Below are 13,747 nucleotides of genomic sequence, written 5' to 3'. Positions count from 1 at the left end.
ATATCAAAATCCTATTCTCCATATAGAAATCAATAATCATACCAATTTTCCAAGATGTTCTAAATCCAATTTTATCACTTCATATCTCTTAATTAAGTTGATGGCAAGTTAAATTCCATCTCCAAATTCCTTTATCAACTTTTTTTTAGAAATTCATTTAGAAACCTCTTATCTTTAATCTCTTATAACTTCTTCATCTTTTGATTATAACACAACTTAAGTTTTCCTTAAGGTTAAATATCACCTAAGGATCAAAGCCCATACTTAAAATCAACAAATAATCAACTAATCAGAAAACTTACCTTTGCTTGGCTCTCTTTCTCGTATGAAGAAGAAGAAGAAGAAGTTATGGGAAATCTCTCCTTATCCTTATCCCCACATATATATATATATCCTTATCATATCCTATTTTTAATTCATTTCTAGGTCAAATAACCATTTTGCCCTTTAATTCCTTTAATAATTACTAACAACCCTACAAGAATATTTTCAAATAAATCATCGAACTGATCAATTATTCTACTTTAATAACCAAATTCTGAAGTTTTACAATTTAGTCACTAACCCGTAATTTGGGATGTTACACTGCGGCCCTGAGATCTTTATTGGGTAGGCCCTGTGGCCCTGAGAACTTTCTTGGGTAGGCTCTCAGGCCCCAAGATGCTCAATTAGGTTGGCTCCCTTTGTTGTGTGCTTAGGGTAAGCCCTTATGGATGCAGTTATGAGAAACTGTATAATGTAATATGGTTTGAGGGGTCCAGTATGGTTTAAAAAGATTTATATATTTTCACTGGTTTTGATTGGAACAAACTAGACATTCTATTCAACTTCCTGAAAACGTGATACTATGAATGTTTCCTATGAACTGAGATCTTCATGGCTTTTACTCGATAAACTACCAGTAGAACCCTAGATTATCACGAAAACTTGTATATGTCAGATTTAATAAGAAACTTATATGGGTTTCAATTTATCTGCATGTCCTGTAGCATCAACTGGTAGTATTGTATTACTAAGCTTCCAAAAGCTCACTCTGTTACTCACCTTTTCAGGTTAAAAGAATCGTACCAGTGCATCTATCGACATCAGTAAGAGAGTTCTTCCGACGATGCTTACAAAAAATGATACTTGTTAGTGGGCATGTAATTGTATTTGTTGAAAACATTTTGATATTTCGATATAACAAATTAAGTTAAATGAATTTTAAGATTTTCCAAATGATTTTCTAAGTATATTCGATAGAATTATTCGAATATCAAAACATTACTCCAAATCTTTCAAAGATCATTTTTAATCCTTACTCAAAGTGTAAAATTAAGTTTTAATCTTAAAACAAGTTCAAAATAATTTTACAAAGTATTTCGAACCATTTCAAAGCCAAAAATTCTAGATTGCTCAGAGGGAACCGATTCCCCCTAAGGGGTACCGATTCCCCCTGAATGGTTTGGCTCCGAGAATTCCAGTATGCTCGGAGGGAATCGATTCCCCCCCAGGGGGTACCGATTCCCCCTTGTATAACGGTCAAAATATTTGAATTTTACACTTAGGGAACCGATTCCCCATAGGGGGTACCCATTCCCCCCACGCTCCAAACTGTTTTATTAATTGTTTTCACACTAAAACGGCTATATGATCTTCACTAATCATCCCCAACGTTCAAAAGTGATTCAAGGTGTATTTAAACAAGTTATGAAGCCTTTGAAAGATAAAAAAATCATAGAGAAAGAAGAGAGAAAGCATCAAACATCAAGTTTGTGCAAATCAAGCCAATTTTCCTTTCAATATTCATTTTGCTTTCAAAGAACACCATTTGTGCTCATTTGTAATTATTTGTGAGTGTTCTTTTCTTGTTCTAGAATTGTGCAAACATCTTACCTTGTGAGGTTTTCCTTGTAAGTTTGCAAATTTGTAATCTTCTCTTTGGGAAAGAGTGTTCTCAAGAATTGGGGTATATTCTTGAGGGTGTTGTAAGGTTATCTCTTTGGCCTCAAAAGAAAGAACAAATTAGTGAATTTGTTGGAAAATACTTAGTGTGGATAGCTAAGGTAGTGGACGTAGACTTTGATTGAGAAAGTCGAACCACTCTAAATCGCTGTGCAATTACTTTCAATTTTCTGCAAAAGCTTCCACCAAATTTTTAATTGCCAATTCACCCCCCCTCTTGGCCAATTCCGTCAATCGATTAACTCAACAATTGGTATCAGAGCCTCACTCATTTGAAGGTTTAATCGCCTCTTGAGTCGATCCTGGAAGAGTTAAATCGATAAAGATGGCGTCTACTTCCGATTCATTCTCCATGGAAGAATCCAGACCTATTGACGTGCCTCCACACTTCAATGGAACAAATTATCGTCATTGGAAGATGTGTATGATGATATTCATCAAAGCATTTGATATGGAAGCTTGGATGATAATCAAGAAAGGATATTCCTTTCCTACTAAGAAGACAAAGAAGTGGATTATTCAAGAACGGAAGGAATCTCAACAAAACTCAAAGGATATGCACATGTTGTGTTGTGCAATTGATCCTAATGTATATAAAAGAGTTTATTCTTGTTCAAGTGCCAAGGAAATATGGGATAAGCTTGAGGAGATCTATAGAGACAAGGAAGAAGAAGAAGAACCAATAAAAGTGATGTCTCTATTAGCTCTCACAGAGCCAAAGGTATCTTCTAACTCAAATATATCAAATTCAAAATCTTTTAATGAGTTACAAGATGCTTATGATAAATTATTTTCGGAGTTTGAGACCATGAACTCCAAATACAATAAATTGATTTCTAAATTTATTGCTAAAAATGATCTTCTTTTGAAAGCTAAAACAGACTTGGAAAATCAAAATGAAATGTTGAGAAAGGAGTTAGAGCTTTCAAAAATAAAATCTGAAAACTTTGAAAAAGAAATTTTCAAATTAAACAAACTTCTTCTAGAAATGAAAATGGATTTTGAAAATCAAAATGAAATCTTGAAGAAGGATTTAGAACTCTCAAAAATGAAATTTAAAAGTATTGAAAAAGAAAATTTCAATTTGAAAGATAAGCTTGAATGTTTAACAAGAGAAAAAGAGATCATTCTAAATAATTCATCTAGTTCAATAATGACAATATGTTCACATTGTCATTATCATGGTCATAAGGAACATACTTGTCCTTTAAAGAAAGTAAAACGATTTAAAATGAAACAAGTATGGGTTCCAAAAGGAACAAGAGGCATTGAAACTAATGTTCAAGGATTCAAAACAATTTGGATACCAAAATCTACTTAAATGTCTCTTGTAGGTGTGTGAGAGCAATTGTGATAAAGATGAAGATATTTAAGATGCTCTAAGCCACACATAAAAAGAGAATGGGTAACCTCTAAACTTAATGTTTTTATTATTCGGTTTCTCATTTAGTTTATGCATGCATGAGGTTTTAAAATGTTGAATTATGTTTTATATCATGTATGTTGAAAAATATTGTATGATGAACATGGTAAATTTTGATAATGTTTTATAAACTCTAGTTCATCATATTAATTTTTGGTCAAAATTGTTTTTAAAAAGTAATTGATATCTCTTTAACAATTGATATCGATTTTTCAAGAACTTTGGTTTTGCAAAATTTTGACCTAAAATTTTTTTCTTAATGTTTATGCATAGATTTTTTGTTTAAATATTATAAAGTTTTAATGCATAACATTTTCAAAAACTTTATGCATGTTCTCTTAATCTCTATAATCAACATTGCATAATGTTTTATATGTGAATGGGTTAAAAGCATACTTTTTTGAAAAATAAATATGATAAAAGATACAATGTTTTATTTTAAATTATTGCAAAATTGATTAATATTACATCTATTTTTGATTATGCTTGTTGGTCATAAAATAGGGATATATATATATACATGATGCATTTAGATTTTATTGCTATTTTGTACCTAGTTGCTAGGGATGAGCATGATGATTTGTTATGGCATAGGAGACTAGGACATGCTAGTATGCGTGTTTTGCAACGGCTAATTCAAGGTGATTTAGTTCGAGGGTTGCCTAAGCTTAAATTTGATAATGATAAAATCTGTAATGCTTGTGCTAAAGGAAAACAAAAGCGTGTTTCTTTTAAATCCATTAATGATGTATCAACTAGTAGAGTTTTACAATTGATCCATTTAGATCTTTTTGGGCCAACTAGAACTACTAGCTTGGGTGGAAAACAATATGCATTTGTCTTGGTAGATGACTATTCTAGATATACTTGGGTTCTATTCTTAAGTACAAAAGATGAAGCATTAGAACAATTCATCACATTTTCAAAAATTATCCAAAACGAAAAAGGTTACTCTATTACTAGTGTTAGAAGTGATCATGGAACTGAATTTGAAAATCTTGGATTTATTGAATTTTGTAATTCTAATGGTATTAGCCATAATTTTTCAGCACCTAGAACCCCTCAACAAAATGGAGTTGTTGAGAGGAAAAATCGAACTTTAGAAGAAATGGCTAGAACCATGCTTTGTGAAAATAATTTGCCAAAATATTTTTGTGCGGAAGCCACAAATACTGCTTGTTATATTGTAAATCGAGTAATGATTAGGCCAATTTTAAAGAAAACTCCATATGAAATTTTCAAAAATAAAAAGCCTAACATTAGTTATTTTCATCCTTTTGGATGTAAATGTTTTGTTTTAAACAACGGTAAAGAAAACCTTGGCAAATTTGATGCTAAAAGTGATAAAGGAATTTTTCTGGGTTATTCCTTAAATTCTAAAGCTTATCGAGTATTTAATAAAAGAACTTTAGTTGTAGAAGAGTCTATACGTGTTATTTTCGATGATAATACCCTTCCGAGGAAGGATTCTTGTGTGAATGATGATGTAGGTGTTATAAATACAAATGACGTTAGACATGACATTGGAGAACCATCATCAAAAGAAGAAACGAAAAATGAGGAAACTCATGATCCTCTTAAGAATCCAACCATTGAAGAAAGGGAAGTATATTATCCAAGAGAGTACAACTATGTCAAGGATGGTGAAATTATAGGTAATCCATCCAAAGGGGTAACAACTCGATCTTCTCTTAGAAATATTTATAATTATGTTGCATTTATTTCATGCATAGAGCCTAAGAACATCAAAGAAGCATTAAAAGATGAACATTGGATTATGGCTATGCAAGATGATTTAAATCAATTTGAGAGAAGTAAAGTATGGACATTAGTTGAAAGGCCTAGTAATAAATCTACTGTAGGTACTAGATGGGTATTTAGGAATAAGCTTGATGAGAGTGGTAATATAGTGAAAAACAAGGCTAGACTTGTTGCTCAAGGGTATACTCAAGAAGAGGGCATAGACTATGATGAAACATACACTCCCGTAGCTAGGATGGAAGCAATTAGAATGTTATTAGAATTTGCATGTTTTCATGAATTTAAATTATATCAAATGGATGTTAAAAGTTCATTTTAAATGGTTTTATAAAGGAAGAAGTGTATGTGGAACAACCTCCAGGTTTTGAAGATTCAAAATTTTCGGACCATGTTCTTAAATTCACAAAAGCTCTTTATGGTTTAAAAAAAGATTCTAGAGCTTGGTATGAAAGATTGTCAAATTTTTTAATTGAAAAAGGTTTTTCAAAACGGAAGGTTGACACTACATTGTTTTTGAAGCATAAAGGTAAAGATTTATTAGTAGTTCAAATTTATGTTGATGATATAATATTTGGTTCTACTAATGATGTTCTTTGCCAAGAATTTTCTAAGCTAATGCAAAGTGAGTTTGAGATGAGCATGATGGGGGAGCTCTCATTTTTCTTGGGACTCCAAATCAAGCAAAAAAAAGATGGCATCTTCATCAATCAAGCAAAGTACGTCAAAGATATGCTCAAGAAGTTTGGACTGGAAAATGGCAAACCACATGACACTCCAATGAGCTCTTCAACAAAGCTTGACTTAGATGAAGGAATCACATTTATGTTTAGTGTTTGCTTATGTGCTAGATTTCAATCATGTCCTAAGGAATCACATTTACTAGCTGTTAAGAGAATCTTTAGATACCTTCAAGACACTCCTAGTTTAGGACTTTGGTATCCTAGAGACTCTAGCTTTAGCTTGCATGCTTTTTCTGATGCGGATTATGGAGGATGCAAATTAGATAGGAAAAGCACTTCCGGTACTTGCCAATTCCTTGGAAATATGCTAATTTCTTGGTTTTCAAAGAAACAAAATTGTGTTGCATTATCTACCACTGAAGCCGAATACATTTCAGCTGGTAGTTGTTGTGCACAAGTTTTATGGATGAAACAACAACTTTTTTATTATGGAATTGAAGTAGGTACCATTCCTATCAAGTGTGACAATACTAGTGCTATTTGTCTCACTAAAAATCGCATCCAACACTCTAGAACTAAGCACATTGAAATAAGACATCACTTCATTAGAGACCATGTCACTAAGGAAGATGTAGTTCTAGAATTTGTTGATACTTTACACCAATTAGCGGATATCTTTACAAAATCTTTAGACAAGGAACGATTTTGGACACTTAGGAGAGAATTAGGTTTGACCAATCTATCTTCACTGAGTTTTTTAAAATAATTTTAGCACTTTTAATAATAAATGAAAAATGCTTATAATAGTAATTTTTGATTGCATTCATTTCTATTAATTAGGGGGAGTTTATGATTCTTGATGAAAAATTAATTTTATGTTCAAATATCGTTTAAAGATTAATTGAATTGTTTGAACATGATTAATTTTCAATATATGAGTTGCCAATACCACTAGAGGAAATTAATTTAGCATTTTGGGTGTTTAAAATCGGATTTTAGCATTTTGGTGCAGAGGGAATTGATCCCCCTTGAGGGAACCGATTCCCCCTTTGAAGGGGAACCGATTCCCCCCACAAGGGAATCGATACCCCCCTGGGGTTCTGGTTATACACAGGCAGAACCTTTATTTTTGTTCAAAACCCTTTTCTTCCTTGCCGTCGTTTCCTCTAAACTCTCTCCCTATCTCCATTCTTGCCTCAAATCAACGTTCTTAATCGGAATTCACTTCAAATATCATCTTCTAAACCTATTGGAATCATCAAAAACGTGCAAACTTCATCTAATCTCACTCAAATCTGAAATCCTTCAAGGTATTTTTCCAAAACTTCTATTTCATCAATTTATGAACATAGAGCTAGTTTTAATTAGTTCTAGGATGAACTTTAGATCGGGCATTGATTGTTTAGTGATTAGAAACTAGATATCATAACTAATTTCATCAAAAACACAAGAATTTTTCCAAATATTTTTTAAATTTTCGAAAAAAAAATGTTGATTTTCAAATTATTGTGTTTTGATTGAATTATGTTGTTGTTATGAAAACTATATTGTTTCTCAAAACCGTATTTTTCAAAAGTTTTCAAAAACTTTTCCCATTAGGATTGATTTAGAGAACCTTGAAATATTGAGGACTCAATTGAGTTTTGGATTGATTGAATTGCATATATGTGTTTTATAAATTGCAGGTTATCCATTCTATTCCAATTTTCTAAACCATGTCAAATCCTAAACGTGCTAGGTCATCATCTAGTCGCTCACACCGTCAACCAAATCCACCTACAAATCCTCCTCCTATTCCAATTTCTAATCCTAATCCCATTGATCCTAACTTGACTATCCAAAATTCGTGTTTCAATCATCCTGGTCCTAGAAATCATCGTTTTTGGTATTATCAATATTTCGACTCTTACAAAATCCGGGAAGAACGTATTCCTTCTCGTCAAGCTATGTTAGCTATCAATTTTAAATATCTTCCTCTTTTACAAGAGTGGAAATTTGATAAACTATTTGACCTTGAACCCATCGTTTACCATCAACTTGTTCGTATTTTCTATTCTAATGCCGTTTGTGTTAAAAACCAAACTGAAACCGAAACCATAGGAATTCGTTCCTACCTCCTAGGACAATTCTTATATATTGACTCGGCTTACATAGCCAATACATTCGGACTAGATAATGATGGTATTTCAAACGAAAAACAGGTTTTAGGATCTCGTTATAAAAGAAGGGATAGTGCAAGTGTCTTAGACCTTCATGAACGTTTTCTTCATCTAATGATTTCTTGGTGGTTTCGACCATCTGGAGGTCGTTATTCTACTCTTAGAGCCTTAGATCTTTGCTGGTTACATTGTTTCGAAAACAATATTAAAATTAACCTACCTCAGATTATTTTTGCTGAAATTGTTGAAACCGTAAATCTTGTTCCTAATAAGAAACTATGTTCATCTCTTGTTTACGGTTGCATTTTGAGTAATCTGTTTTCCAAAGCTGGGCTTAGAGTCGGTCTAGATGCCGTTTTTCCCCTTAAGAAACAAATTAACCTTCTTTCCTTAATGAGAGTGGGATGGATTAAGGATAAGGAAACCGGTGAATGGGTTCGATCTTCTGCAAATACTCCGGGAGCTAGTTCTTCACAAGCTCCACCCGAAGCTGACGAAGATCTCAAGCTTGATCAATTAATGCGAGACATCGATGAAGCCGAAGATGAGCCTGAGCAGCCCGAAGAGCAAGCACAACAAACGCATCAAATGCCTCCATATTTCCAATCCTTTATGGAGACATTCGATTTCTGATACGCTACCATGGATTCACGCTTTTCTTCTATAGAGTCCCACTTATCCACAATGGGAGCTCAACAATTAGAAATTCTTCGAGAGATGCGTGCAAACAATGAAGCAACCAACGCGCGTATTAATGACCTCACTCACGAAATGGCCGCTATGCGAGCTCGTTTTCCTCCTCCTGATCCTGATATGTGATTCTATGTTTTGCTTTGAACTCCAAACTTATTGTTTTAACATTTTGAATATTTTGGAATGTTTGAATTTGCGGATTGATTGACTTTGAATTTGTTTGGATTTATGAATGGTTAGAAATTATCTATTTGGTGTGATTAAATTTATTCATTATTGTATCATTTACTTCCTGATTAGATATATGACCAATTTTTCCATTTCACATTAATTATGAATATTGATTATGAAACTAATGGCTAACGTTTCTCTTGCTTGTGAACTTAGCAGCTTATATTATATATAATCAATTGGCTAAATGATTTCAAAACCTTGTTTAAATTCTTTAAAATGTCTTTTTGATTTAACAAAAAGGGGGAGAAGTGTTAAATGTGTTTTTAAATGATAAATGGGAGAAGTGATTAAAGTAAGGGGGAGTAATTTCAAAACTTGATTTCAAAATCTTAAAATTACTAAAATGTTTTGTTATATCAAAAAGGGGGAGATTGTTGAAAACATTTTGATATTTCGATATAACAAATTAAGTTAAATGAATTTTAAGATTTTCCAAATGATTTTCTAAGTATATTCGATAGAATTATTCGAATATCAAAACATTACTCCAAATCTTTCAAAGATCATTTTTAATCCTTACTCAAAGTGTAAAATTAAGTTTTAATCTTAAAACAATTTCAAAATAATTTTACAAAGTATTTCGAACCATTTCAAAGCCAAAAATTCCAGATTGCTCAGAGGGAACCGATTCCGCTCTAAGGGGGTACCGATTCCCCCTGAATGGTTTGGCTCCGAGAATTCCAGTATGCTCGGAGGGAACTGATTCCCCCTTATATAACGGTCGAAATATTTGAATTTTACACTTAGGGAACCGATTCCCCATAGGGGGTACCGATTCCCCCACGCTCCAAACTGTTTTATTAATTGTTTTCACACTAAAACGGCTATATGATCTTCACTAATCATACCCAACGTTCAGAAGTGATTCAAGGTGTATTTAAACAAGTTCTGAAGCCTTTGAAAGATAAAAACTCATAGAGAAACAAGAGAGAAAGCATCAAACACCAAGTTTGTACAAATCAAGCCAATTTTCCTTTCAATATTCATTTTACTTTCAAAGAACACCATTTGTGCTCATTTGTAATTATTTGTGAGTGTTCTTTTCTTGTTCTAGAATTGATCTTACCTTGTGAGGTTTTCCTTGTAAGTTTGCAAATTTGTAATCTTCTCTTTGGGAAAGAGTGTTCTCAAGAATTGGGGTATATTCTTGAGGGTGTTGTAAGGTTATCTCTTTGGCCTCAAAAGAAAGAACAAATTAGTGAATTTGTTGGAAAATCCTTAGTGTGGATAGCTAAGGTAGTGGACGTAGACTTTGATTGAGAAAGTCGAACTACTCTAAATCGTTGTGCAATTACTTTCAATTTTCTGCAAAAGCTTCCACCAAATTTTTAATTACCAATTCACCCCCCTCTTGGCCAATTCTGTCAATCGATTAACTCAACAGTATTTTATTTTATATATAAGTTAGAAAATCTGTTTTATCTCTGCATATTGATAAATCATTTTATGAGTTACATGTTTTAATAAAAGTTTTTAATTTTCGCTATTTTTACGATGGGTCGCTCCGGTGGCCTTAATATGACACTCCAGATCAGATCGTGTTACCCGCATCGGTCGGTGTTACATTTAGTGATATCAGAGCTTTAGGTTGAGTTAAAATTTTCAAGACAGACCGACCAGTCGAATGTCAAAAGATGTCTGATCAGTACATGCCACTAGACTATAATCATACCACTCTGACCCGAAACTCCAAGGTCGAGTCCCTCTATGTAATGACCTAATCTATGTTTTATATCCGTTAAGACTCTACTTTTGCATAAAGGAATGGTAGTAACGTCTGTCTAAATTATGTATGGTAACTCACGAGTAATGTTAGAGTTACTTGAAGATATGAAAGAACTAATGGAAGTTTCATTTATGCAATTATGTGACATGAATGAATTCCGAGGACAAAATTCAATTAAGGAGGGGACAATTGTCACATCCCAATTTAGGGGCTAAATTTTAGAAATTACAAAGTATTGAATTTAAGTGATATTTTGGAAGCAATTGAGGATTAAATTGTAAAATCACAAAGTTGGCAGACCATTATTGGAAGTACAAGAAATTCAGGGACCTAGACCTAAATTTATCCATTTTTCTTATGTATTGAATTATAAACTCTCTCCCCCATGTAATCTGGTTTTCCCATATTTCTTTTCCTCATTTCCCTCCCCCATTGACCCCTTTGTAGCTCTGATCTCTTCACCGTTCGGCCACCGTTCGTCGATCCGAAACCACCATCGTGTTCGTTATCGACCGATGAACAAAATCCCTCAATCCTCTCGTCATGAATCGGCATCGTTCATCGTAAATCTCAACCAACTATCGTCGGTTTTAACTCGATCATTATTGGTTTTCCGTCGATTCAGGTCAATCCGGCCACCTATTTTCGACACCTCCCGCACCATCGTGTTCCTTGCATAGTTTCGAGTCAACCAGTGTTCTTCTTGTCTCTGTCATCGCCGGCGCGTGAAGGGGTGAGGAAATTTAAGTTTCCAGCGTTTCAGAATAGAGCTCTCCACCATTCAAAATCCCTCAAAATAATTTTTGAAATTTTTGTGAAATTTTTCCAACCTCTTAAGCTACCGTACGCGCCCCCAACTGCCACCCCTGAGAGTGGGAAAAGTCTGGACAACTTGAAATGGGATGACCCGCTAACCTGCCCGATTGAGTCAACCTGCGCTTAGTTAACTTGGCTGAGTCAATTCACTGGGTCAACTTGTTGACATTGACCGAGTCAACCCATTGACCGTTGACTTTGACCAAAAAGTCAAATTTTTTGAAAAGTCATATTTTATGCTTTTCGTCGTCTTGAGTCCGATTCCGAAGTCCGTTTTACCAAATTCGAACCCAGTACGCTATTTTTCACTAATTACCAATTGATTCGATCCATTTTTTGTAATTAAGCTCTGTTTCTGATGAAATTTATGTTGTTATGTATCTGAGAAAATATTAGACGCTGATTTCAAGATTGAGGGCTTTCAAATGGAGTTTAAATGGTCGATCAGTATGGCACGAAAATCGAGGTAATACATTACTATCTCTTTATGTTTCATGAAAAATATTGATAATGGATAAATGCATAGATTTGTATGATTAGTCTATTATGCCTGTTTGATTATAGATAGATTCGAACCAAATACGGTTTAAGTGATAAATTATGAGAATAATTCGATTAGGCAAAATTACGTAAATACCCTTGTATTGTAAAAAGATAATAATTAACCCTGGAAGTTGGATAAGAAGTTTGTAAAGACATATTGATCTGATGAAACTACTGATGTGTATAGAAAATACTAGTTTTGCTTAGGAAATCTGGATAATCGATTTCTAAACCCTAGATGGCTTGTACAAGATATGAGAAGTTTAATAAGGAATAATTTAAAATTTAAAGATTATCTGGAAAAGCCATTAACCCTAGAGTCTTTAAATTATAATTATCTTTGTTAAGAGTTTTAATACCGAAATTATATGGTTAAGAAATTATGAAATTACCCTTGAGAGGGAAAAGTATCTCCAATTGACCCTAAATGGAAAAGTACTCAAGAAGTCATGCCTAAATCGATGAATTACTAGTTTCATCGTTAAGTTCACGCGTTTATACAGAAAATTCCTGATAATCTGTAAATCTCCAAGTTATGAGTAAATACCTGAAGAATAAATTATCGATGGCGCTCTTTTCACAGAATTGTTCGGAATGACTGAAATAGATGATAAGTTTGAATTAAATAATAAGATCGGATGGAAAGAAATGATTGAAATACCCTGTATCTGTAAAATGACCAAAATACCCCTGGAATACAAAAGACCCACAAATTTCATCAAGCCCAAGAAGGATATGATATTCTCAATCTATGAAATGAAAAGAACAACATTGAGCACCAAAATGACAAAAATACCCTTATGGCCAAGAATAAGTAAATGTCTTGGATTCACTAAGGAATCCAAATAAACATGGATTTTGCATTGCCCTTAAAAGGTTATGGAAAACAAACTTAAGCCGGTAGACCAATACTAATACTATGTCAATACCTGAACGACATAGATACCACTTGAATGTTGTTCGTCTCCTCAAGTTTCGATCGATGATAATTCTGGGAGTACTCAGCTCAGTTGAATTCTAGAGCACATTCGGTACTAAGAAGTGAACATTCCTTAGACAAATCAATCACAAATACCAAATTGAACTAAACGGAAGTCCAATATGTATCCGAAATTCAGAAACATTTGAATTACTCTGGAAAACCCCGAAGTAACTAGAATAGACTTGACTGCTAAATGAACTAAGTAACCTCAATGACTGAGGATTAAGTAAGTGATTTGGATAAGTCTGGAAACTCTGATGAGTTTACATAGTGTATTATTCCTATGAGTTATAAACCATAAATCGAGTATGTTGGCATTTCCTAATATCATTGAAACGTGAAAATGAAATAATGACCATTGGAATATATGTTCGTTCCCTTAAGATCTATTCAGTGATGATTATGAAGAGGATCTATGGACAATAAATTTGAAGTATTAAAGAGTGAATACCCTAGAAAGGCAGGGAATTGACCTGTCAACAAGCATCAATTCTGGGAGTTGTTCGATAGTCTGATCGATCAATATAAAGGGTAAAAGTTATGAATCTGCGATTCTCCCTTATCAGCTCAAATCACTCCGGTCATATCTGATTCACACAAGTAACTCAGATGCAAAGGATTCTGGATACCCCATATTGATTGAGTAATATAATCACTCTCCATAAATCTAAATCTAAAATTCATTCAGTATAAAGGTTCATGACCCACCTTCTGGATGCACCTAAATCATAGTGGGATTCAAAAGTATCGATTTAAATGTCTGATTAGAATGACTAGTAATCGATT

The sequence above is a fragment of the Hibiscus syriacus genome, unplaced genomic scaffold (assembly GCF_006381635.1).
Source record: "Hibiscus syriacus cultivar Baekdansim isolate YM2019G1 unplaced genomic scaffold, ASM638163v2 tig00109982_pilon, whole genome shotgun sequence".
Classification (NCBI taxonomy): domain Eukaryota; kingdom Viridiplantae; phylum Streptophyta; class Magnoliopsida; order Malvales; family Malvaceae; genus Hibiscus; species Hibiscus syriacus.
Note: the sequence above shows the minus strand (reverse complement) of the source record.